Source organism: Geotrypetes seraphini, chromosome 14 (genome assembly GCF_902459505.1).
Source record: "Geotrypetes seraphini chromosome 14, aGeoSer1.1, whole genome shotgun sequence".
Classification (NCBI taxonomy): domain Eukaryota; kingdom Metazoa; phylum Chordata; class Amphibia; order Gymnophiona; family Dermophiidae; genus Geotrypetes; species Geotrypetes seraphini.
Window position 1 is genome coordinate 50,179,416 of NC_047097.1, and position 26,562 is coordinate 50,205,977.

At 41.3% G+C, this 26,562-nt stretch overlaps 1 long non-coding RNA gene across 1 annotated transcript in view; it reads right to left on the reverse strand.

The window, feature by feature from the left end:
* Positions 1–2,383: 2,383 nt before the first annotated feature.
* LOC117348333 overlaps positions 2,384–26,562 on the reverse strand; it is a 56,519-nt gene continuing 32,340 nt past the window's right edge. The window contains exon 2 of the long non-coding RNA XR_004536968.1: positions 2,384–2,715. This is a non-coding gene — a long non-coding RNA (uncharacterized LOC117348333). The remainder of the gene's footprint in view (positions 2,716–26,562) is intronic.

The following is a 26,562-nucleotide window of genomic DNA, read 5'->3' on the forward strand; positions in this document are numbered from 1 at the left end:
AAAATTGTTTCAGTACTATGATTTGTATGATAACCAGACTGAGAGTCATGTAGGATGTTGAACTTCTCTAAATATTTCATGAGATCGATGTTAACCAATCCTTCCATTAGTTTAAGAAAAAATGGTATGTTGGCAATAGGTCTGTAGTTGGCAGTCAAGGAGACAGACTCCTTAGAATTTTTAAGAATAGGAGTCACAAGGATATGACCAAGTTATGCCGGAAATTTGCCAGTACACATGCAAAAAGAACCCCAATTAAAGAGTTCAGCCTGGATAGGGGATGATTTCATAATAGTTGGTGGACAGTTATCCAACAGGCAATTGGATTTTACATATTTTGAATACAGCTTGAGGAATTGGTTCCAATCTGGATTTTCAAAATGATTCCAGATCATATCAACAGCTGAACTTTCTTTTCCTAAAGGAATTAAACTGATTGGTAAATCTAAGCTTGAATCTACAAGAGACGATCTCAAATTATGAATTTTTGTAGCAAAATAGTCAGCTAGATTTGCAGCCAAAGCTGGAAAATCTGTATTAGAACATTTATGTAAATCAATATCAAAGAGTTGACTATCTGAAAAGTTCTTTACTATTTAAGGTAGGAGAATTAATTTTTTGAGAGTAATGTTTGCAACGCTTTTCAATGATCATTCTTTTATATTCTTTAAACTTAAGCTGCCAAATAAGTCTGTCCTCATCTTTCCCTGATTTACATCATATTCTTTCCAATTTACATAATCCTCGCTTTAAAACCATTAAGTCAGTATTGTACCAGCTGTCTGATATGCGTTCTCTTTTCCTAAGTTCTTTCAGAGATGCAACGTCGTTTAAGACCTGGTCGCTAAAGTTTTTCCATCCTAAAATGAAATTTGGATCAAAAACTGAGTTAGATATTAGGCTATAATGCATCCAGAATTCTACCGGTTTCAGTTATCTTCTTGTGCAAATAGTTTTCTCTTTGAAATTGTTCCTTGGTTTCGTTTTGAGTTATCTTTTAATCCAGCATAGTTCATAATTACATAAAAGATGTTCCAACCAATTTTGGTCCAAATTTCACCCTAATACATATTATTTGTCATATTTCACACGAGTTCTTATCCTCACTCTATGTTTATACTAGCTCATGTTCACTATATATGTGGTTACTTTTTGGTTATTTTACATGGAATTGTTTTTATTCTTATTTGGTTTGATTATTATTTATGTATTTGATTATTATTTCTCCTGACGCAGGCACTGTGTGCCAAAACATGGCCCATGTCAGATCAATATAATAAAGACTGCTCCCAATTTTTGAATCTTTGTGCTCTTTTTTCATATCCATATTAGTGTATGAACCTCTCCAAGTTTCTTATTTTTCCTTCCTGTCGTACTTGAATTGTACTCGTACTAGTCACCTGAGGTTTAGGATAGATTTTATACAAGGTGTTACCACATGAAGGTTCTCAGCAAGACTTGGTGAGAGTAATTTGTTCTTTTCCTCCCCACCCCTCGAGATAAATAGCAATTTGCCAGCATTGCTGTTAAATTTAGTTGATGCTGTGCGCTCTGTTGACTGTGCTCCTGCCAGCTGATATCAGAACAGTTGCTCAAGCATTGGTGATTTCGCACTTGGACTACTGTAATGCGTTGTACCTTGGTATTTCTGTCTCGAGTTGCAGGACATTGCGATTGGTCCAGAACACGGCTACCAGATTAGTGACTGGTATTCCTAGAAAATAATATGTCACTCTGGTTCTGAAGGCTTTGCATTGGTTGCTTATCGAGTCCTGAATTTACTTTAAAATTTTGTCCCTGGTTCAACAGCTGTTGTATCATGAGGCTCTTAGTGGTATTGAAACAAATGTCATCTGCACATTGCTCGAACCGTAATTTGAGATCAGAATTGGGAATGGTACATTCCATGACAGATACTATGGGGATCATTATCAGATTACAAGGTTGGGCTCTTTTTCATGTGTAGCACCTTTGTGGTAGAATAGGCTTCCTGGATTGTTACAGATGTGTGTTTCTAGGAGTGGTTTTAAGAGAGCAGTATATTCATCGAGCAAGTATTGTTTATGAACTATGGAAGCCCATTGACATTTATCTGCAAACAATTTAAATGTTAATTTTTCATTAGGCTAGATTCTAGTTGATTGGCCTGATATATGTTTATGTTCATGTTCTAAAAGACTTTTGAGAACTGTAATATTTTTATGATGTTTATTTTCTGATATACCTTAATAAACAGATTGAACTTTTTTTAAAAAAAAGGAAATGATTTAAAACACCCCTATTTGTGCATACATTTTGAATGACTGTAATGTTGGTAATGTATAGATCTTGTATGTTGTGTTTTTATTGGATGATAGTTCTTACAGTGTAATCCGCCAAGGTATATGCGTAATATAAAGTTTTAATATAAATACAAATTTAAAAAATGGTTATGTGGTGATAGAGTTTTTGTCAAAGCTGCAAAAGAGTTGTAATGCAAACAAATCCAACAGGCATCTGGAATGTTCTGCATGTTTTCAAGTAGCCCTGCTCATCTCCCACAGCATACTCCTCTTTCCATATCTTGCTTGAACTGGAGGCCAGGTGCTTCTCATTTGATTTCCAGATGCTAATTTGTGTGAGTACAACAGTTTGACTGTCGTTCACATGATGCAAAACTTTCAGCAGCCAAGGCAGATAACTTGCAGATACAGGCAATGCAATCCAGACCTTGACCTAGGATAGAAAACAAAAACATAGCTCAGAACAGATTTCAGACGAAACATTCTCCCCCTTGTGGTCCGCCCTCCTGTTTCCCATCTCCTGCTATCCTTGTCTTTTTATGTATTCACTGGATTTTGCAGCCGCACTTTGGGGAAAAGAAGGCATTTATTGCAGCAGCTTGACCAGATGGTTTCCACTGATATAGAAATATCTTTATTTGATATTGGGGGGAGTGGGGGTTATGCTCCAGCTGCTGAACATTGTAATGTCTGTAATCTTACCTTTCTTGGAAAAAAAATAAATTTATAAAATCCAGAACGCTTTATGACAGAAATTTAAGAAGCACAAATGACAATAACATAACCCTGTGCTCATGGAATTACTTGAACATCCTTCACTATTGATGAAGGTATTAGCCTATGTCTTCATTAATTTGAAAAAAACCTTGGCTATGAAGGTTGAACTAATGGAACTTCTTCAGTTTCTGGACAGTGTTTATTATATGAAGTAAAAGTAGGGCCAATATACTGACTATTCATATTCTACTGTCTTACCTGAACTATTTAACAAATAGATTTAACATAAAGACCTTATCGTCAGTCTAGGTAACAATTGTCAAGCACTGGTAGTAGATGCAAGATACACAGTGGTATGCCTTTGAATGATGACCATCCTACCTTCAAAATTGACTTTAGCATACAGGGGTCAATTTTCAATTGTTGTACATACTTTGAAGGTAATTTCCAGGGAAAATTCTCAAATATGTTCTCTTTGAAAAATAGGTGGCGTAACGTCACATGCTAGAAGTGTCGGTGTATGTTTCATCTCCTAGTTGTGCAGACAGCCAAGAAAGAGTAAAATAAGTGCACATACGAGTTCTTGACTATTATTAGGTTATAGTCAAAGGAAGTTATTCATTCACAAGCAGCTGGTGAACATGAAACTTCACTATCTGTATAGTTTTAAATCTTATGCGGATAAGATCAGGCTGAAAATGTACCTGGACAGCCCAGTATAATCCTTATAAGAAGGGCCTGGGTTTGGCGCCAGTATACTGAGCCAGGATTTTCCTGGTCTAATATACCAGTGCCTAACAAAGATGCCTACCGGCACCTAACTCAATCCACATCCAAACTCTGCCCTTAACCATGCCTACTTTTTATGTAGGTACCTGTTTAGACAGTGTAGACGCCTACTACGACGTGGTAGGTGCCTACCGACTAAATTGTTTTTAATAGGTTTTTAATGGCACTTTCAATTATTAGTGCCAATTAAAAAATTGTTAGGTGCCTAACACAGTAGGCACCCTGATCTAGGTGCCATTTATAGAATCAGGCCCTAAGAGGTTCATAATCGAAACAGAAATATGTCTAAAAACCCGCCTTGGATGATCAAAAAGACAGGTCGTCCAAGTGCCTATAATCGAAATGGCTTTTAGATATATCTAAAAGCAGCTTAGGCCTTTTCACTGCTGCTGTGCACCCAGAGTGAAAAGGGGAGTTTTTGAAGGAGTGGTTAGGGCAGGAGGTAGGTGGGATGTGGGCCGACCTAGACTTAGTCGTCCTGCAACAATAATCAAAAGTTTAACGAGACTGCCTAGACGGAATTTATATGTTGTGACTTTAGCAATTTAAAACAGGTCTATGTGCCCAGAAGGTATCCAGATAACCATTGCTGGGACAGACCCCCACACACTCCCACAGTGATCACTGACCTCCCCTGCCCCACCACAATTAAAATCGGAATAAAAAAGTACATGCCTTCCTCCAGAACATCAGCACCTGGCATAGGAAAGCCTAGTAGAGCTGCACAGAGGTGGCTTAAGTAGTCTGGGGGTGGGATAGTGAACCACAGAGAGGAGGACCCAGGTCCATAAGCTACTCTAACTACTGCATTCATATTGAAAAATGTGAGTCCACCAAAAACTCCCAAAAGCCTACTGTACTGCCATATAGGTGCCACCTGCAGCCATAAGAGCTATTGGGGTTGTAGACAGGTAGGTATAGTAGGTTTTGGGGGTGCTTTGGGGGGCTCACCATGACCCATAACGAAGTTGTGGTGAGATGTTTAAGTGGTACCCTTTTTTGTTAAGTTCATAGCAGTACTCTATAAGGTGCCCCACTACTCTGTTGCCATGTCTGGGTGGCCAGTCCATCACTTTGTTGACCCCTCCCATGTCCAAAAGGTCTTTTGCTAAGCATTTTGGGCTTGAATGATTTTTTGGATGAGAATGGTGTATAAAGATAGATGACTTAATGGTCTGGACAATCAAACGGCTGGACGTAGAAGTAGATGATTCTCAAAAAAAATATTTTGGCCGTATATTTTGAGAATGAACTTTGGGCGCTGCTGACTTTGGACAACTAGTGCCTTAGGCCCAAAATGGACTTAGACATTAGTTTTTATTATGCCGCACCTAACTGCAAAATGTGTGTACACGTGGCAGCATGGGCAGGCAATGGGTGTGTCTTCCAGTTACACAAATCATGGTTTATACAACACGATAAATTATGTGTGTCACTTGGCACCTAGTGGAGCCAAATAATGCCTGCTATTGACATGGAATAAAAGGGCATGCTTAAATATTGGCATGCAAATGCTAACTTATAGTAGTATGGAATTTTGGCACCAATAGGCTGTTATAGAATTGGCACTAAGTGCATGGCATTGGTACTAGACTGAGGTGTAAATATATAGAGCTGCCCTATAAGACAGTAATCACCATCTTGAGTATTATGTTGAGTTCTGGTTCTTCAAGTCACATCTCTCCATATCACTTGATCTACTAAGCCACATCAAAGGTTATCTCTCCTTATATTGGTCATCTACATGGATTTCTAGCCACTGCCCACTTTTGAAGTGTTAAAGGCAAAAGTTGCCAAAACCAAAATCTATGGTCTTCCATAACTGATGAAGTGTGATGGTGTAAACAATGAAGTTGTCCATGGAAGTTAGAGCTCCATTCTCATCCTAAAGGCTTTTAGTGATGGTTGGTATATTTTGAACAATGGTCTGCTTATCTTGAAATCTCCTTCTTTCTTCTTTAAATGATTTACATTGTATGAATAATAAGTAGGAAAAGAATAGCCTTGGCAGCATTCCCATCCAGGACTCAGCCCTTGCTTAGACAAGTGTGCTTCTTAAGACTGATTGCACAGGTCAACAACATCATTTTCATCAGAGTTAATGTTGGACGGGTTTTGTAGTATTTTTCATGCTGATTTCAAATCTGTGTAGTTTTTCACATGTCACATTTTTGTAATGAGACTCATTATATATAATTATAAACGTTAATTGGGCGATATATGTATCATGCGTTTATAGGATAAACATATAAGGAGGGTTAATGACAGTTGTCTTTGGTTTTTTATGCTATTATGGTGATTAATATCAGTCTTTATCATGCCAAGACATTGTACTAATCATCCAGATAGTTTCTGTTACGTCTGCGGTTCATTCACGACAAAAGCACAACGTTGCCCAATTACCGTAGATCTGAAGAAGGTATACAAATTGTACTTTGGCTGTTGAATGGGTGACCAGGATAAGTCTTGGGCTCCACATATCATCTGTACCAATTGTTCCAATAGACTTCGTGACTGGCTCAATTGACGAAAGGTAGCGATGTCATTTGCAATCCCAATGATATGGAGGGAACCGTAAGATCATATTAAAGACTGCCTCTTTTGCCTTGTGAACACAAGTGGATTCTCAGCAAAAATCCACGTCTAGGGTGTCTCATATTTTTGATATCTTGTCGTGGAAGAAAGTAGAGAGGGATTCACTGTCTAAGTTTGTTTGTTGGTCCTGAGGTGGTTCATGAGAGGAGGAGAATAAGTTTATCGACAGCAAGAAGATGGCCTTTGATCTACATGGGAACTTAGATATCAGGTTAGTGAAATGTTCCTTTTTGCTTTCGAGTATCGCTAGTTTGTATTCTTTCAGAAGGCTTTTCCAGGTGGATATGTCCTCAGTGCTGTGTGATCTGTGTCAAATTTTTTCTGCTTTCCTAACTTTCCTTTTTAGTGCTCTCAGACTTTCTGTGAACCAGGGTGATGTGAAGGATCTTGTATTTGTTTTGGCATCTTTGGCTTTTGCTAATTTCTCAAAGAGTGATTTTACACCAGAGTGTCATATCTGCGCCTTCTTTTCTAGTGAATTGACTATGGGACCTGTGTTTAGGCCTAGTTTGAAAATGCCAAGGGACAAAGCGTGAAGGTTTACTGACTTTGGGTTGAGTGTGGTCGTTTTTTGTGATGAAGAATTTTCTGATGTTTTCATGCACTTTATAGCTTGAAGGTGATTATATGATGGTCAGTCCAAGGGACCTGAAGGATGGTTAATGGGGTAGATTTATTATCATTTTGTGGGCCTTTTAAGATGAAGATCAAGTCTAAAGTGTTTCCAGAAGAGAGAGTGGGGGAGTGGACTTGTTAGATGAATCCCAGATCTGAGCGATTTGGCAAAATCTCTTTGTGCCCCAGTGATTTTTGGAAATCTGCAAAGTTAAAGTCTCCTAAGATAATGATTTGCTTGTGATTCACTGACAATTATTATAGCTAGTAGATCATCAAGAGCAGACATTGGGGGAGGAGTCATAACTTTAAAAGTTTACGTGACTGAAAAAAAACTAATAACAGATCTGAAATTATTTTTTGGCCTTTCTGATTTTTAGTTGAGTTTTCCCTATACATATTTTATTTGGGACCACACCAATTAATGTGTTTTATATGTAATATACCCTTCTAATGAAGAATTTTTTGGGGGAAGGTTTTTCATTCTCTTTTTAGTTCAAAAATTTTTTATTGAGTTTGGTATATTAAGTACAATAAATGTTAACAAGGCAAGAAACATGCATGCTGCATCAATGCAATGAGTCACAAGAAATTATCTACATAATATGATACAGCAGGCAGACCCACGCCTATCTAGAAAGAGGGGAGTAGCAGCACAACACACAGCCAAAAGTACATGTAATATCCAAAACACAGAGAGACACTGGAGCCATACAAACATTTGGAATGAGCTATAAGGGAAGAGCCACATTTAAATGATGACAGTCATGTTTCCGCACTTGAGCAGAATGTTGTCAGCCTATGTTGCAATAGGAGTGAACCAGACTACATATTTTAGTATAGGAACTCGTGGCCTTGTGTTTTTCGGCTATAACACTTTCATATTTTACTGTAAGGCATAGCGTATTCCACCATGTGTTGTAATTCACCTTAGACATGTCTTTCCAGCAATGTAAGATATTTTTAAGGGCTAGAAATATTAATATGTTGAGCAGTCTCGCATTGTGATCAGGCAGCAAATGCAGAAGGCCATGATGACCTAGTATAATAATGCGTAAACTCAGAGGCTCTGATATGTTTAGTATTTTAGAAATAGTTTCCCATAGTTTATTCCAATAATTCACTAAGTGTGCACAATCATAGATCATATGCGTTAAAGTGCCCTCCTGCATGTTTTTCATTCTTCAGCATCATTCCTGTGAGGAATTTTTCCTTCTCCATCCACCAAAATCCTTCATTTTATATTACTGCTTAAAAAAAAAAAACAAGCACCTTTTCTGTATCCTCTCTGGGCCTACCCCTCACCTGCATAATGAGAGGCAGGCTACATAAAATGGTACCCAGACAGGGACAGGTTGGTAATGGAACAAATTTGTTTGCATGATGGTTTTATTTTCAGACTTTTTTTTTTTCCATTGCAGTGCTTGGAACAGTTTTTTGCAAGACACAGAAAATTGGTCCATACTGAAGACTAGATACAGCTTGGAACTTGCTGGCAATCAACTAAGCCTGTGAAACTTTGACAACATTGTATGCAGTGGCGGACCGCTTGGGGCGCCAAGTCTGTGGGGGCACTGGCACCTCTCTACCCTGACACACCATGCCACCTTTGCACCATCCCTCCTCCCACCCCATACCTCCATATTATCTTCACTAGCGCGAGCGACTTCTGCCTGCTGCTTGCGCCAGCCTGGTCCTCCTCTGAATCACTTCTAGGTCAAGAGGCCAGGAAGTGACATCAGAAGGAATCCAACACTAGGTGAGGAGAATGCTTGCAGAAGCCACTCACACTGGTGCAGATTAAGAGGTATGGGGGGAGGGTGAGTGCAGGTGTGGAATGGAGGGCGGGAAGTAGTGGGGGGGGGGACGTAAGGACTGGGGGCACAGAGAGGAGGGCACAGGGGGTGCAGGGGGAGGGTGTCACCACCCCGGAACCTCCTACCCTTATTACACCACTGAGTGTATGAAAGACATTGCCCATGAGGGAAGAGGAAGCCCTTTATGATAGTTTCGTCAAAGTTTTGATATCTCACCTTTCGTTGAAATTACAGCAAAACAATTTACAATCCTAGGGGGAAAAATAGGCAAGACAGACAATGCGAGTATAATTGGGGTGTAGCAAGGAAATAGTGGATACATAAGAAGAAAGAAGGGGAGAAAGGGAGGAAGATAGGCTGCTGCCTCTGGCAATTTTCCGTAGGTCTTAGTGAAAGGTCACTTTGGTCAGCCACAAAACTTAGAGACTTGAAGAAAGCGACGGGTATATTTTATTCAGCATATGCGACTCCTGAGCCACCAAGCTGGCAGCTTCAGAAGTCCCAAAACCAAGAAGTTACAGTGATATTTATACACTTTTCTGGCTATACAACTGAATTCTAGAAAAAAAAACTTCTCGCATATTACTTTTCTTAACAATCATTGGTCCTAAGCTCACACTAGCAGGTCACTTATCTAAGCCCTGCACTCTTTCTGTTACATGTCCAGGAGGGCGGAATACAATATTGTGTATGCTGAGATAACCATAAGAAGGTAAAACGCCCAGCTAAAACACCCAGTGTAGGCAGGCTAGAACAAGAGATAAGTTAGGTCTGCAACTAAACATAATTCAGCATTTTATTAAAGAGAAAACTTAATTTAAAACTCAGGAAAACCAGTCCCAGACTCCTTCATTAGTAGAATATTTTCAAACCTTTTTAAAATTTAGACGACGAAGATTCCATTTTTAAATAAACTGGCAGGGAACTCCAAAAAAAAGGAGCAAGGTAGAAGAAAGCAGTGTGGCATGCAATTTCATCTTGGGTGGGGGTAACAGATGGCAAAATGGCAAAGTTTCACATGCTGAAACTTCCTATGGTGAGAAGATAATACAGGAAGCACGTGATTTGCAAGGTAAGTGGGCACACCCCTGAAAAAGGCTTTGGCCTAGATTCACTAACCTTCCGATCTGTGGGTGATCTGAGGCAGGCTGACTGATTCACCAACCCTCTGCATGCAAATGGGGGCGAATGGAGGCACACACCCCTACCGACGATATGGATCGCTGGAGAGCGATCCCGATGCATGCGCAGACCATCTACTTTGCCTGTAGATGGTCTGCGCATGCGTTTGCAGTCCGTGCTTTTTTATTTTTACTTGCGAGCCCGTGGTTTTAACCCACGGGTTTAAAGCGTGTTAAAACCACAGGCTCGCGCTGCAGGGAAGGGAGGCAGAGCAGGAGACTATAGGGGTGGCAAACGGCAGGAGAATCGGGGCTGAGAGCAGGAGAATTGAGGCTGAGAGCAGGGTTTTTGCACAAGAAACTGGTCCTCAGTACTCGCTTGTTTTTGGATCAGCAAGTCTGATTTTTGTTAGTGAATCGCGGCCCTTCCTACTTTGCATATCGTTTCCCCTCATTTGCATACACAGATCGGAATCGGATCAGCACAGAGGTTAGTGAATGGGGTCGGAGGAAAATCGGGTCGCAAACCGGTTTGCTTAGTGAATCTAGCCCTTTGTGTGAAAGAAGCAAGATCTCTTTTTTAAGTGTATGTGATACACAACTGGAAGTTAAAATTCAGAAAAAAAATTAAAAGGGTAACATGATCATATTTAGAAGCAGAGTAGAGCAATTTCACAGCTGTTTACTGTATATTTTGTAATGTTTTTATGTTGGTTAATTTCAGACCACAGTAAAGAGCATTCCCATAGTCATTAGTTAGCAGTATAGAAGCTTTACATAAACAATAGTCAAGAAGACCAATAACTAGAAAGTAAACTAGGACCTTCTGAGCATCCTCTTCAAGAGAGGAGCAAAGAGCATGGACCTGGTACAGTAGGGGAAAAAAGCAAGACCTATCTACAGTTGAGATCTTTTTCTCAAATGAAAGTATTAAATTAATGTGACATGAATTTTAACAGATTCTACAACAATGTTTGGGGAATCCAGAAGAAATGGGAAAACAGGCTTAACAGAAGCAATGGTAATCCACATGGCCACTGCCTTACTGGGACTGTTTCAACATTAGCTTTTCTTCATACAACCATTGATAGCATCTAAAATAAGCATTAAAAGGGGATAAGTTTAAGTTATGGAGTCAACATAGAAAGTCAGTTGTATGTTATTGATATAGTAATAAATGTTAATTCCAAATTGTTGTATTATTGTAGCAAGATTTATGATGTGGCACTACCTGATTGGTCCTTTTTAAATATTCCATGAACTGACTGAACCTTGTAGAAGGAATCATCTAATTGGCTTCCTGTATCAATATAACCCTGGAACTTCCAGGTGCCTTTATCATTGTATAAGTCTCTTCTGGGAGCTCTAAGGGCTGTGTTTTCTGCTGACTGACTTTTGCTTACTTACTATGAATCTGTTCTGCCACCCTGGCTTCTGCCTGTTCCTGCACTACTTCTCTGCTTACCATCTGGACTTGGTTCTATGCCCAGTTCTTCTCCTGCTTCCTCCTCTGTCTACTCCTCTCTGCTAAAACAGCTGTGCTTCAAGTCTTGGCAACTTCTGAGCACTGTTATTCACTCAGAAGGAAGAAAGGTGAGTTTGGGTGTGTATCAGGGATTTTGTTTGTTATGACATGTGGAGGGGCATCAGGGATTTTGTTTGTTATGACATATGGAGGGGCATTTTCAATATGACATCTAAATCCGATTTTGGACATTTTGGGAAAAGCATCCAAAAATCCAGTAGAGAAAATGGTTATTTTCAAACTAGAAAAATGTCTATCTTTTTTCCCCCCCAATGCCCATTTCCTAGATGTATTTGTCCTAAGTACATCTATTTTTTTGAACCACTTAAAAAAAAAAAAAGTCCAAATGAAAAATGCCAGCCATTGGGGCATAAGAGGGGCCAGCATTCTTAGCAGACTGGTCACACAGGTATCCGAGCAGAGCAGTATGGCACCCTAAGGAGCACTGCAGTAAACTTCACATAAAACGGCCCAGGTGCACATATCACCATAAACCCCTTGTAGGGGAGCTCTCCAAATCTCACCCACAATCTACTGTACCCAACTGTATATCTCCCCAATTGCTCTTATGCTTGCAGAAATCACCTATATATCAGTACAGTAGTTTTTGGGTGGGTTTTGATGGGCTTGCACTTTTCACCACAAGTGTACTAGTTAGAGTGGGATATTGGCTTGGGCCTTCTCTGCAGTCCATTGCATTGACCACTAGGCTACTCCAGAGACATGCTTGTTTCTCTAAAAGGACTGGCCATAACATGTGAAGCTGTCACACAGGCTATGTACAATTTTGTTCATGTCTTTGGGAGGTGGGAGGGGTCATTAACCATTGGGGGAGTAAGGGAGGGGCCATGCCTCCAGCAGTCATTTAGTCAGTTTGCCTACCTCTTTGTCACTTATTCATTATTGAAACAGGTCTAGCCTCAAACATCCAAGTTTTGCCCTGAACATTTTCTATGTTTTATTATTGCAGAAAAAGTCCAAATCATGTCTGCCCTAATTCTCCTCCAAAACATTCCCCCGAGATTTAGATGCACTTCAAAAAAATAGCATAGGAAACCATCTCAAAAATGGGATTCAAAAAAGGCAATTTGGATGTTATAGCAAATAAAGGGCTCCTTTTACTAAGCCGCGTTAGGGCTTTAATGCGCGGAATAGCACGCGCTAAATTGCATTTAGCTGGCATTAGTTCTAGCCGCGTAGCGCGGGTTTAGCACGCACTAAAATGCTACGTGCGCTAAAAACGCTAACGCAGCTTAGTAAAAGGAGCCCAAAATGTTCAAATGCTACTTTATGCCATTTTGGATGCTTTTTCTCTTTTGAAAATGAGCCCGGTAGCATTTTTCGAAGTGTACTCCTGTTTTTTTTCAATTTAGCTGTTTTTCATAAATTGATTCTGAAGTTTTCCGTATGTATTTTTAAAGCCAGGATAATTTTTTAAAGACGAATCTGGAACTTTGAATCGTGCCGACGTTCTTGAGGCATTTCAGATTTCCTCCACGAATACTAACCCCCTCTTTTACTATGGTGCGCTAGCGTTTTTAGCGCGCGCTGCAGACTAGCGCACGCTGACCCCCCCCCGCGCTATGCGCCAAAAACTAACGCCAGCTCAATGGTGGCATTAGCGTCCTTTTCTTGTTACAGCATGGTCGCAGTGTTTTTCAATGCTTTACGACTCGAACTTTAGCAGCCGTATTTAGGGGATGCGCGTATCTTTATACACTGTACGTCTTTTCAACACACCCGTTGAAGACTCCTGAGGCAGGCCGGTTAGGCCGAAACATGTGCATGCCGGGTCATTGAGTCACTGGACGAATTTATGTGGCTTTGGATGAATAAAGGCAATTGGATTTATCAGATGAGTTGAAGGACACTTTTGTTTGGTGCGCACCATTCTGATTGGGACAATTCCACTTTGGTTCTGTGCTTTTGTGTTTGTGGTTTTGTTTCCCCTGTTCTATTTTGGGCATTAACGTCTAGCACACGCGGCAGTGCGGCGCGGGCTAAAACCACTAGCGCAGCTTAGTAAAAGGAGCCCTAAGTCTATAATATGTCTTTGGTGCGCTGATTTAGCAACACTCGTCCATAGAGAAGGGAAGGGGAATGTGAGGAAAAGTATGATCAGGAGGCGGCTATCCGAACTTACTCCCTTAAGTGCATTGATTGGTCCCTATGCTGAAGGGTTAGGAAGATGCTGCTCTTTGCTTGATTTTAACAAGACAGAATACAGTAGCTTGTTCCTCGGGGGAGAAGGCATTTCAGCATTATTGCTTCATCCCTGGGATCATTTCAAACCACTAGGGCAGGTGTCAGGCTCTACCATTCATTAAGAATCTGTCTAGCTATCAAGTATATAAGAGTGGCAAACCTTCAGATCCCTCTGGTTTCCCAAAGTCATCACTTCCCTCTCTACGTATATCTCTTGCAGCACCTTGCACCCCTCAGCTCTTTCTCTATCATGCAGTCTTTTAGCCTCTCATCGTCTTTGTATCCTGTAGAAAACACTTCCCTCCCTATATATCCTGCAGTATTTCAGCCCCTCATGCTGTGTGTATGTGGCCAGTTGTACTTTATTAGATCGTGAGTAGATGTGATTACTATTAATCGATATACGATAGGAAGAGATTTGGATTTTTATAAGGAAGGAGTGGCCTGGTGGTTAGAGCTAAAGCCTTAGCACTCTGAGTCAGTGGCGTAGTAAGGGTAAGAGGCGCCTGGGGCCCCTGCACCCTCCTCTCCACACCCGCACTCCTTACATGCCCCCTCCCACTCCTTCCCACCCCCCATTCCACACTTGCACTCTCCATCCCCTCCCCCCCCCCCCCCCCAGTACCTCTTAATCTTTACCAGTTGGAAGCAAGCTCAGGTTTGGGGAGGACACCTTCAAGAGGACTATCTCTGCATTCTGACTGACTGCTACCTAATTATAAGGCCCCTCCTTGGGTCCAGTTAGTTCCTATTCCCCTTAATTGTTACATTAGTGCCCCAATAAACAAAATTCTTAGAAAATCCATGAGCTTTCAAGACAGCATGGAGCTGGATGCAGGCAGTGTTACATAAGAACATAAGAACATAAGAAGCGCCATCTCCGGATCAGATCTTCGGTCCATCAAGTCCGGCGATCCGCACACGCGGAGGCCCCGCCAGGTATACACCTGGTTTATTTATAGCCACCATATCTTTATATGCCTTTCTCAAGGAGATATGCATCTAGTTTGCTTTTGAAGCCTGGGACTGTCGATTCCGCAATAATCTCCCCTGGGAGAGTATTCCAGATGTCCACCACTCTCTGTGTTGACACTGTGACATTGCCCTGAGGCTAAACCTGTAGGATGGGACCACAGGTAACACAGCAAGAACTCAGCTAAAGTGTAAACTGAGGTCTCCTCCATCCCCTCCCCCAGCAACGCTTAAAGGCTAAGGAGCAGCTGCATAATGTACATATGGAATTCCACAGGTAATTATATCTCTTCCACTAGCTGTACTGATAGATGCTGCAGATCCCGTCCATGGTGACCTCAGGCTTGCAGAAAGCCAGGTTTATCTGCTTGCTTACAATTAACCTCTCCCCTTCCTAGTCTGGAAGAGGGCAGATACTAGGGCAAAGCTTTGTAAAGGCCTCACAAATCCTCTCATTCTTTGCAAAATGAAACATGTTTTCACTTACGTGCTAGAGTGATGCAAGATAGCCTCCTCTCCATTGACAGGCTAAGCCTGGGGAGGCACAAGCTGTAAATTAAGACCATCTGTATATTGCTCTTACTCCAATTACTTTAGTGCCTCATCAAGGATTTGGTCTGCTTGAAAGAATATCCCCAGGTCCCAGAGGTATGCAGAGCTGCTATTTACCCTGGCACATAGGTGAACCCATACTTAACTCTCAATGCATTGTCTGGATGGGCATTAACCCCCCCCCCAAAAAAAAAAAAAAAAAACCTATTGCCTTTAAAAGAAGTACAGCTGAGGATATGCAACAGTCTTCACCAATTCATGGTTTCTGGACAGTAGTTATTCAGAGCAAGGGCAATGGAACACTTTTGGTTGGGAGATGGCCAAACAATTTCTGTCTCTATCAAAGCTCCTGGATTTTTAATTCTGTGTGGAGCTACAAAGATGACAAGGCAGACAAGCTATAGTTTCAGTGGCCCACAACAATCTGTTCCCTATGGTTCTGAGAATAATTCCATTTTCCAGTTGTTTAGTGCATGTAAATATTCAGTACTATCATGCCAAAATTAATAAAGAGTGAAGGGATGAGGGCTGGTAAATCCCTATAGTTGTTTTCTGGCTCTAGGGGATAATTTTATAAATGTGCAAATGTATAAATATCACGGCATACTTTTCCTGTCCAGGTTTTGGCAACTTTTCAAAAAGTCCGTGTATACTTCTATTTTAAAGTTTAGTCCAGGAAATGTATTAATTATTTCCCCATCATCAAGCATGAAGAATCAGCTAAGGTGACAACATTTGACAGTACTTGGACAATATAACTCCTTCAGAACTCAGAAAGTTCTAGAAAATCTTGTAAACATTTGTCCCCTTTCCGAACATCATGTTCGGTGGAGGTACCTTAGTTTTTTTCTTATTCATTATGCCAGATGAATGTGTTTTGTAGCTCTCTCACCTGTGTTCTTTTTCAATGAATTTTCCTTTCTTTAGAATTTTTTCTGTCTTTCAAAAAAAATAAAGAAATAAATCAAGTCCTTTCTTCTTTGGCCTTTGGAGAATATCACCTTTAAAATACTTTTGTTCCCTGGGATAGCTTCTTGGTTTTTTAGGATTCTTAAAATGAGATTTTGAAGAAGGCTTATTTGGTATAGAGAAAGCTTGGGAGATTAATATGGATAACTCTGTAATGAAGACATTATAGGACAAAGTTTAGTCCAAGAATGCTAACGTATCAGTTGGGGACAGGCTGGGGAGGGCTTCGATGGTTAAGATGGGCTGGAGTGAGCTTTGAAGGAGACTCCAGTGGAAAGAACCTAAGCACACTACTGGGCAGGGCTCTGGATCACTGGCCCAGAAATATCTAAGAAAAAGGACAATGATTGTTTTATGGAGCATGTATGGTTGGGCAGAATAGATGGACCATTCAGGACTTTATCTGCCGTCATTTACTATGTTACTATTTCACTCTGGTTCAGTGATGCCATCATTATTTTTCCTTTATTACTGAGCCCTATGAATTCATATTAAAACAATGAGATATACAACTCTACATCCCCCTGGGTAAGGTGCAGTCCTCACAACTAGAGACCCTACAAACCTGCCTCGTAGAGATTAAAACATGGATGACAACCAACAAACTTCAACTGAACCCATCCAAGACTGAACTTTTATGGATTTGCCATGACTCGTGCTTTGCCTCTTGTCTTTGCATCTCCTGGGACAACACCAGTCTGGTGTCCCAAGACCAAGTGTCCAGCCTGGGCATTACACTGGAAGCTGGTTTGACTCTTTCAACACAAATCTCCAAGGTAGTATCCTCCTCCTTCTACTGCTTACAGCAACTAACACCCATCCGCCATTACTTCACTGATTCTGACTTCACCCAATTGTTATATGCCTTTGTTCTATCCTGCCTTGACTATTGCAATGGTCTTTACACCGGTTTACAGGCCAAAGAGCAGAATCATCTACAAAGAATCCAAAATGCTGCAGTGTGACTCCTAAAAAACCTTGACCCTTTTGACCGTATCTCCCCAGCACTGATCCAGGTCCACTGGCTCCCAATACACCAATGCAATATCTTCAAACGCTTCCACGTCATGACATCTGACTATGTAGCAAGGAAACTCCCAATATACCACTCTCAGCGGCCCCTCCATTCACAAAGCGAACTCAGACTTTCCAACCCTCCAGCAAACAGCCTCCACCTGGAGACAGCCCGAAAGCGATCATATTCCTATAGCATACCTAAATTATGGAATAACTCCCTCCTGCCATTAGGGCAATTGATTACTGCTTTCTGGAAGGGCAGTAGGTCAAGATGCTTCTTTTCATGGACCAGATCAATTCTGGTCTCAAACTTTAACAGACCTTGCTTCGACGTACATTACCTCAGAACACCTGAGCCTGGCAACCAGTTCTTCTACCATTCACTGCAGATATGTTACTCTATGACTCTATGATTCGTGACACTATGGTTTCATTTTCTTAAATTCTGCAAAGCATGTGTTTCTTAGTCACATTTTCTATAAGTTGTAAGTTATTGATTCTATAGCTTTGTGTCTTGATCCTGTAACATGTTATTGACTCTGTAGTGTACATATCTCTGTTCCTAAAGACTTTGTGTATGTATCCTTGTAACCTATTCTGGGCTCCTGGGGAGAACGGGCTATAAAAATGAATAAATAAATGTGATGGTACTTAGGGAAATGTATGCTGGTCATGGAAAGCAGATTTCGGCACCCTTTCTCACTTAATATACTTTTGTCGAAATTTGCAGATATTCTGGATCCACATTTGGAGGCAGTTGTCTGCAATACTATAAGATCTTTCTTTTAGACCCTGGCTTTTCCAAAGCTGCAATAAAGGTTTCTACCACGGGCTGGCGAGGTAAATGCTCTGATGCTCATAAAATTCCTATCAGCGTCAGAGTATTTATCTCTACCGCGATTTTGTAAAAGAAGCCCATAGTTATTTGGAAATCATTAATACTATGAGATGACCTTTCATTGGCAGACTACTACATAGTAACATAGTAACATAGTAGATGACGGCAGATAAAGACCCGAATGGTCCATCCAGTCTACCCAACCTGATTTAATTTAAATTTTTTAATTTTTTTTCTTAGCTATTTCTGGGCAAGAATCCAAAGCTTTACCCGGTACTGTGCTTGGGTTCCAACTGCTGAAATCTCTGTTAAGACTTACTCCAGCCCATCTACACCCTCCCAGCCATTGAAGCCCTCCCCTGCCCATCCTCCACCAAACGGCCATACACAGACACAGACCGTGCAAGTCTACCCAGTAACTGGCCTAGTTCAATATTTAATATTATTTTCTGATTCTAAATCTTCTGTGTTCATCCCACGCTTCTTTGAACTCAGTCACAGTTTTACTCTCCACCACCTCTCTCGGGAGCGCATTCCAGGCATCCACTACCCTCTCCGTAAAGTAGAATTTCCTAACATTGCCCCTGAATCTACCACCCCTCAACCTCAAATTATGTCCTCTGGTTTTACAATTTTCCTTTCTCTGAAAAAGATTTTGTTCTACGTTAATACTCTGAACGTCTGAATCATATCTCCCCTGTCCCTCCTTTCCTCTAGGGTATACATATGATACATGTTTGATATTCTCATATCGATGGCATTAAAGGTAATTATTTAACATTCAGCTCTTAATGTTAACATGTGGTAGAATTATAGATGTCAAATTCATAAATATGAGAATATAATGCAGTGGAAAGATGTTAATCGGGACCATTTGTTAAAAAAAGTGGAGAAAGCTTGATCATTATATTAGAGATAGCTAAAACTAAATGGGTAATGTTATTTATGCATGATATTGGAACTGTATGTTATGTTAAGGAAGTTGTAGATTTTGTTTTATGTTTTCATGGTGTTAATGTATTAAGGGCCTCTTTTACGAAGCCGTTTAGTGCTGGCCACTGCGGTAACTGCCCCAAAGCCCACAAAGATTTAAAGGGCTTCGGGGCCATTGCCACATGGCTTTGTAAAAAAGGAGGTAAATGATAATAAAAATTATTTGAACAGAAGGTTGTAAATTCCAATGCAGATTGTGAGAAACTGCAGGAGGACCTTGTGAGACTGAAAGACGGAACAGCCAAATGGCAGATTAAATATAATGTGGACAAATGAAGAGCTTTGTTCCCAAACCTGTTAAATACAAAACGTTGTTCTCTGAATAAATGGAAGTTTTTATTTTCAAGAATGCTAAACAACCTAAGGACAGGTTTCGGAACTATGTGAGAATTCTGGGGCTCTACAGCAGTGCACTTAACAGGTTTTAACCATTATGCTAAAAACAAGAAAGAAACTGCAGATGGAAATGTACAAGGACTGGAATCTTTATTTTTAAAAAAACATAAATTTGAGATCCTTAAAAATGGATCCGCATTCCATATATATGAGAGCCATTTTTAAGGATCATGTACTGTACTATTGTCCCTTGATACTTAGATTCTGGAGATCTATCTGTGATCAAGTGAACAGTATACTGGAAAATCCAGTGGCATTGACGTACGACGCCATCCTGTTTGGTACATTAATGAGAGCAAAAAGTCAAATATCAGCTCGGAATAATAAACTGCTCTTTATAATGACAGGGGTTGCCGTACAACTCATTATGAAGAATTGGAAGAACTGGGATAGGTTGAATTGTACTTTCTGGTGGGAATCTCTGTGTTATACTTTTAAAATGGAATGTTCGATGGCCATACAACAGGGACGGTACAAGAATTTTATGGATGTTGTGGAACCATTGGCTAAGTATTGTAAGGAATGATAATTTATTTTATTTTGTTGACCTTTTAGCATACACATCCAGGGTGGGTGGGTGGGTGGGAGGGGGAGGGGTTTGCTTTGGAATTTAATTCAGGGAACATATGGGTAGTTCTTGTAGGTATCTTCTTTCAGATTATTTGGTGGGGGGTGGGGTAAAATATTTGTTCATTAATGTCAATAAGTTTAATGTGCTTTTCTTGTATTATTATGTATTTTGAAATTGTTTGCACATTGGAAGTTTGGAAAATCAATAAAGATTAAAAAAAGATTCCCGTCCTTGTACATTTCCATCTACAGTTTCTTTCTTGTTTTTGGTGTTCATTTTTTACTGCAGACTCTGGATTTTTCTTTGTTCTGCTTTAACCATTATATTCACTTTCACTCTATAGCCCTCTATAAAGGCAGTCTGATTTACAAAGCAGTGCTAGCGGCTGCTGCGCGGTAACGGCCCCGAAGCCCATAGAGATTTAAAGAGCTTCGGGATTGTTGCCGTGCGGCTTTGTAAAACAGGCTGAAAGTGATACACATAGGGTAGAATAACTCAAATTAGCTATATGATGCTAGGATCCACATTAGAAATCACAACTTGCAAAAGAATCTAAGCATCATCATAGATAATGAGTTGAAATATTTTGCTCAATGTGCAGGAGCTGCGCCCCCCCCCCCCAAAAAAAAAAAAAGTGAACTGAATGCTAGGAATTATTAGGAAAAGAATAAAAGAAACAAAGAAAATAACAGTAAGAACATAAGAACATAAGAAAAGCCTTCACCGGATCAGACCGAGGTCCATCCGCACACGCGGCAGCCCCCTAGGTACTGCCGAATGGAGACCCAGATATACCGTAGCCCTCAATATGATTTGCAAGAAGGTGTGCATCCAACTTGCGCTTGAATCTCTGTCACAACATCCTCCGGGAGAGCATTCCAAATTCCCACCACGCGCTGTGTGGAAAAAGTACTTCCTGATATCCGTCCTGAACCTGCTGCCACTCAGTTTCAGTCTATGACCTCTTGTCCGTGTCACTTCCGAAAAAGTTAGTAATGCTGCTTCTTGGTCTATGTTATCAAATCCTTTTATTATTTTAAAAGTCACTATTAAATCCCCTCTCAGTCTTCTCTGCTCGAGGGTAAATAGTCCCAATTTCCTAAGGCGTTCTTTGTAGCTCAAATTCTCCAATCCCTTGACAAGTTTCGTGGCTCGCCTCTGTACCCTCTCCAGCAGAGTTATATCTTTCTTGAGGTATGGAGACCAGTGTTGTAGGTCTGGCCATCCATACTATATTCTTTCCTCTCCTTAGCGATCCCATTTGTTTATACCATACTTTCTTGAATTTAGCTACAATCTTCATCTCCACCACCTCCACCAAAGGCCATTCCACACTTTCAGTAAGGAAGTATTAGCTTAGATTACTCCTGAGTCTACCCCTTCTACCTTCATCCTAAGCCCCCTCATTCCAGAGCTTCCTTTCAGTTAAAAAAGAGCCTTACCTGCTGTGCATTTATGCCATGGAGGTATTTAAACATCTCTATCATATTTCTCCTCTCCCATCTTTTTTTATCTAAAGTACACATATTGAGATCTTTAAGTCTGTCCCTATATACTTTATGATGAAGCCTATTTTAGTAACCAGCCTCTGCTCTGACTTCATTGTGTTTATATCTTTTTGAAGGTGCAGTCTCCAGAACTGTACCCAATATTCTAAATGGGGTCTCACTAGAGCAGGAGTGTCCAAATGGTCGCAATTGACCAGTAGATTGCGTTGCCTTTGCGATCTTTTTCTCCCTGCTGCTTCCCCAAGCCAGGCCTGGCGCGTACAAGCGCCGGGCCCACAAGATTTCACCTCCGGCGTCAATTCTAACGTCGGGGAGGAAGTTCTGGGCCAGCCAATCACTGCCTGGCTGGCCTGGAACTTCCTCCCCGACATTAGAATTGACGCTGGAAGTGAAATCTTGTGGGTCTGGCGCTTGTACGCGCCAGGCCTGGCTCGTGGAAGCAGCAGGGAGAAATCGCGTTGGTGGCTTGGGGGTGGGGTAGGAAAGAATCAAGGAAGTGGAGAAATCGGCACGATGACTTGGGGGGTGCAGGGGGAGAGGGAAAGAGAGGCAGAAATAAAGAGGGGGCAGGGGGAAAGAGAAAGAAAGGCAGAAAGAAAGAAATACTGGCTTTACAGAAGAAGGAAGTGCAACTAGAGACGCATGAAATCACCAGACAAAAAGGTAGGAAAAATGATTTTATTTTCAATTTACTGATCAAAATGTGCCCGTTGTGAGAATTTATATCTGCTGTCTATATTTTGCACTATGGCCCCCTTTTACTAAACCGCAATAGCGGTTTTTAGCGCAGGGAGCTTATGAGCATCGAAAGCAGCGTGGGGCATTCAGCACAGCTTCCTGCGCTAAAAACCGCTATTGCGGTTTAGTAAAAGGGGAGGGGGTATATTTGTCTATTTTTGCATAGTTGTTACTGAGGTGACATTGCATATTTTAAAGTCATCTGCCTTGACCTCTGAAACCACCCCCCCTCCTGAATACAAATGATAATTAACATTTTCTCTGCGTACAATGTGCTTTGTGTTTTTTTAAAAAAATTTTTATTGTTGGTAGATCATTTTGACTTGGTCATTTTAAAAGTAGCTCGCAAACCAAGAAAGTGTGGGCACCCCTGCACTAGAGACTTAAAAAGACTTAAGATTTACAAAGGATATCACAATGTCTCTACAAAGAAGATAAAGCAAAATTAGAAAAGGTATAAACAAGGGTCAACAAGCGTAAACAGGATGATTCCTACATGAAGACAGACTATAGAGGTCAGGGCTCTCCAGAGACGAGCTGAGATGGCTGAGGGAAAATATTATAGCTAAAATCTTGAATGGAAGAGGTAAACATAACGAGATTGCTCTTTCAAAACGCATAAAGTCTAGAGGACATACATACATAACATAGTAACATAGTAGATGACGGCAGATAAAGACCCGAATGGTCCATCCAGTCTGCCCAACCTGATTCAATTTAAATTTTTTAATTTTTCCTTCTTAGCTATTTCTGGGCAAGAATCCAAAGCTTTACCCGGTACTGTGCTTGGGTTCCAACTGCCGAAATCTCTGTCAAAACCTACTCCAGCCCATCTACACCCTCCCAGCCATTGAAGCCCTCCCCAGTGACATACCACGAAGTTACAAAATAGTCATTTAAAACAAATGTGAAAATTTACTTTTTTCACTCGCATGGTCAGGTTCTGGAACTCATTGCAAGATGATGTGATAAAAGCACAATATAGCTGGGTTTAAAAAATATTTGGACAAATTCCTGGAATTCAGGTAGATCTGGGGAAAGCCACTGTTTATCCTTGCTAGTAGGTAGCATGGAAAATATCTACTTTTGGGTTCCTGCCAGGCAAGGTTTAATTTCTAGGGGAACATCCTATACTACGGAGCAGGCAAGGGGCCTGCAAGTTCATTGGTGGTGGTGGTGATGGCGAAGTTAGGGGGATAGAAGGCTGAAGATTTGCCTGGAGTGTTTAATACCCTTGCACTATTCATTGTCTGATGATGTATTGTGGTTAAGGCAATAATTGAAAACCTATTTATTTCCTTCAGCTGAGAGGGGCAAGTAAAAGGGTATGAGGTGTTTGGACTGCATTGTTCTCTTTTAGATTGCTTTCATTATGGGTGCTGCAAATGATTTTCTGTTTATTTTGTAATTTGATGTAACTGGATTTTACGAGTGTTTTTATCAATTCTGCCCTTGACGTTTATGTAAAAGCAGGTAAAATATTGAAATTAAATAAAAAACGAAATCTGTTTCTTGCACATCTCCCCTCCTCACTTCTTCAACCCAACCATGGATCATCTCTTGCAGGAACTGAATCCATGACTTCATATAGGCCCCCTAACTTCTGAATGGCCCAGAGGTTATGCTTCTTGTCTTCCTACTCAAAACACAGGGCCTCATCCTTGGAATTGAAGAGACCGGTCTCAAAAATTAAGCACTTCTCTGAAAGCTCCCTATCAGCATGGTGCTTCTGTTGATGCCCATAGCACATTTCTCACATAGAACTCCCGAGGTGGATATTCTATTATGTCGCCCTACTGACAAAATGAGAGAAAAATTACCGGTATCCCTTGGCTATACCAGTTCACATAGAACTCCTGTAACACTACCAAAAGCTCTTCCTCTTTGAGGAGGAATTTGTTGACTTGTCAGTTGGTGGCTCAACTGGGTCACACTTCATCTTCATGGCCACCATGTGGCAGTCCAAGAAGGTCATCAGCTCCACAGCATATTAAGAAGTGGCTAAAATACTACCCGTTAAGATGGTGTATTGCAAAAAGAAAGAAGCCATTTTTGTGTGAAGTCTGGAGTCTGGAAACAAATACATCATTAATACAGTTTTTAATCTTGTTAGCTAAATGGACAATTTTGATCTATTAGAGGGGCTGTAAAAAGCAGTTAAGACCTGATGATGATGATATACTGCAGAGTTATAAAACAATAACAGGAAATACAATTACAATTAGTCAGGTGGACAGTAACAGTTTCTGTTTTAGTGATTAAAAGTACTGATTACCTCATATACAAGCTATTCTGAAAAGCATAGTTTTGAGTATAATTGAAAACACACATACAATATTTATTCCATGCGTGCAATTAACTTAATTACTTCATACATTAGAGTCTGGGGACTGGAATAACACTGTCTTTGGTCCACTCTGGAATCTGTCCAGTTCCTGTGAGTGTGTCCAAAATATTTCTGTTCTGTGTTCATGGCTGAAGTGCCGAAAGTGGGACCACAGAAGACAAATGCGAATAGGGATGGAGGAGTGGTAGACCCTGATCGATTTTCAGAGGGTTGTGTTCGTGAGGAGCTAGCTAAATTAAAGGTAGACAAAGCGACGGGGCCGGATGGTGTACATCTGAGAGTGCTGAGAAGTTCTGGTGGCTCCACTGACTGACCTTTTCAATGCTTCTCTAGAGTCGGGAGCGGTACCGGAGGACTGGAGAAGGGCGGATGTGGTCCCTCTACTCAAAGGTGGAAGTAAGGAAGAAGCAGGTAATTACAGGCCAGTAAGTCTGACTTCTGTGGTAAGCAAATTAATGGAAACACTTTTAAAATAGAGAATGATGACATTTCTGGAATTCGGTTGATTACAGGACCTCTTTCTTCATCTCCTCAGGTGCACCATTTCTCTTTCCCTCTCTCAGATACCCAATTCTCCCTTTCTATTCCCTCCCTCACCTCAGTATCTCTTTCCCTCACTCTCTGCATTCTTCCATTCTATGTCTTATGCTCCCCTCTCTGCTTCCCTTCAGTCTATGTCCCAAGTTCATGCCCTCTCCCTCCCTCCCCCCTTCCTTCTATCATTTCTCTGGTTTGTGCTCCCTCTTTCTCGAATCCCAACACGCCCCTCTCCCTCCCTCCATTCTGTGCCTCAACTAGGTGTTCCCTCTGGTGGGTGTTTACCTTCTGGCCTGCTCCCTCCTCCTCCTCACTGCCGCAATCATTTCTGTGCACAAAGCCACGGGCAGTGGCGCCTCCTACATGCGGCCTGCACCTGAACCAGAAGCTTTCTCTCTGACGTTGCAATGTCAGAGGGAAGGCTTCTGGATGAGATGCGGGATGTGCAAGGAGCCGCTGCCCGCAGCTTTGTGCATAGAAATGACTGCTGCAGTGAGAGGGGAGCCAGCCAGAAGGTAAAACACCCGGGGGTGGCAATGAGGAAAGCGCCACATCACCCTCAAGCCAGCGCACAGTCACATAAAACGGCCAGGCGGGCCGGATTCGGCCCACAGATCTTGTGTTTGACACATGTGCCCTAGATCTTTACAGTAGCTAGAAATGTCTCTAAATTAAATTTGGGGTTTATTTGCGATTTCCACATGGAAATACCAGCACTTACACATATACCTGTAAAAGATGATTCCAGAAAGCCACTGTTTGAATGTAGAAATCCAAATTAGGTAGATGTTTCAAGGGGGTCACGGTTTGGGACTACAGTCTACAAGTGTATTCCCCATTTCACAACAGGGGGAAAGGGAAAATGAATGGCACTTGTATACTGCCTTTTTGTGGTCACACATTCAAAGCAGTAGGCAACGGGGGATTAAATGACTTGCCCAGGGTCACAGAGAGCAGCACTGGAATTTGATCCCTAGGCCACTATTCACCTCAAGTGCATGAGGAAAGTTCCATAGTAACTTTTCTTCCTGCTCAACAGCAGGTAAAGGTGTTTAACATGTCAGTCTCCCTACTTAATTCTCAGCAATTACACTTATAGATTTGTAAAATGGGGCAGAAGTTGCAAAATCACCAAAACAGCATGCCAGAGATCCACCCCTCGGCAGCCTAGACACTTTGCACGGTGTCCAGAGAGCAATAGCGGTTTTTAGCGCAGGAAGCTGTGCTGAATGCCCTGTGCTGCTCTCAATGCTCATAAGCTCCCTGCGCTAAAAAACGCTATTGCGATTTAGTTAGAGAATGACACGGTGGTTGTTACCCGCGGCTAGCCGCAGCTAGCCATGGGTAACCTGCCAAAACGGTGACCAAAAAAAAGGTCACCGCGAGATCGGGGACAAGGCCATTCACTGCCCCGTGGAGCGGTGAATGGTTATCACGCACGGTGAACGAGCATGAACG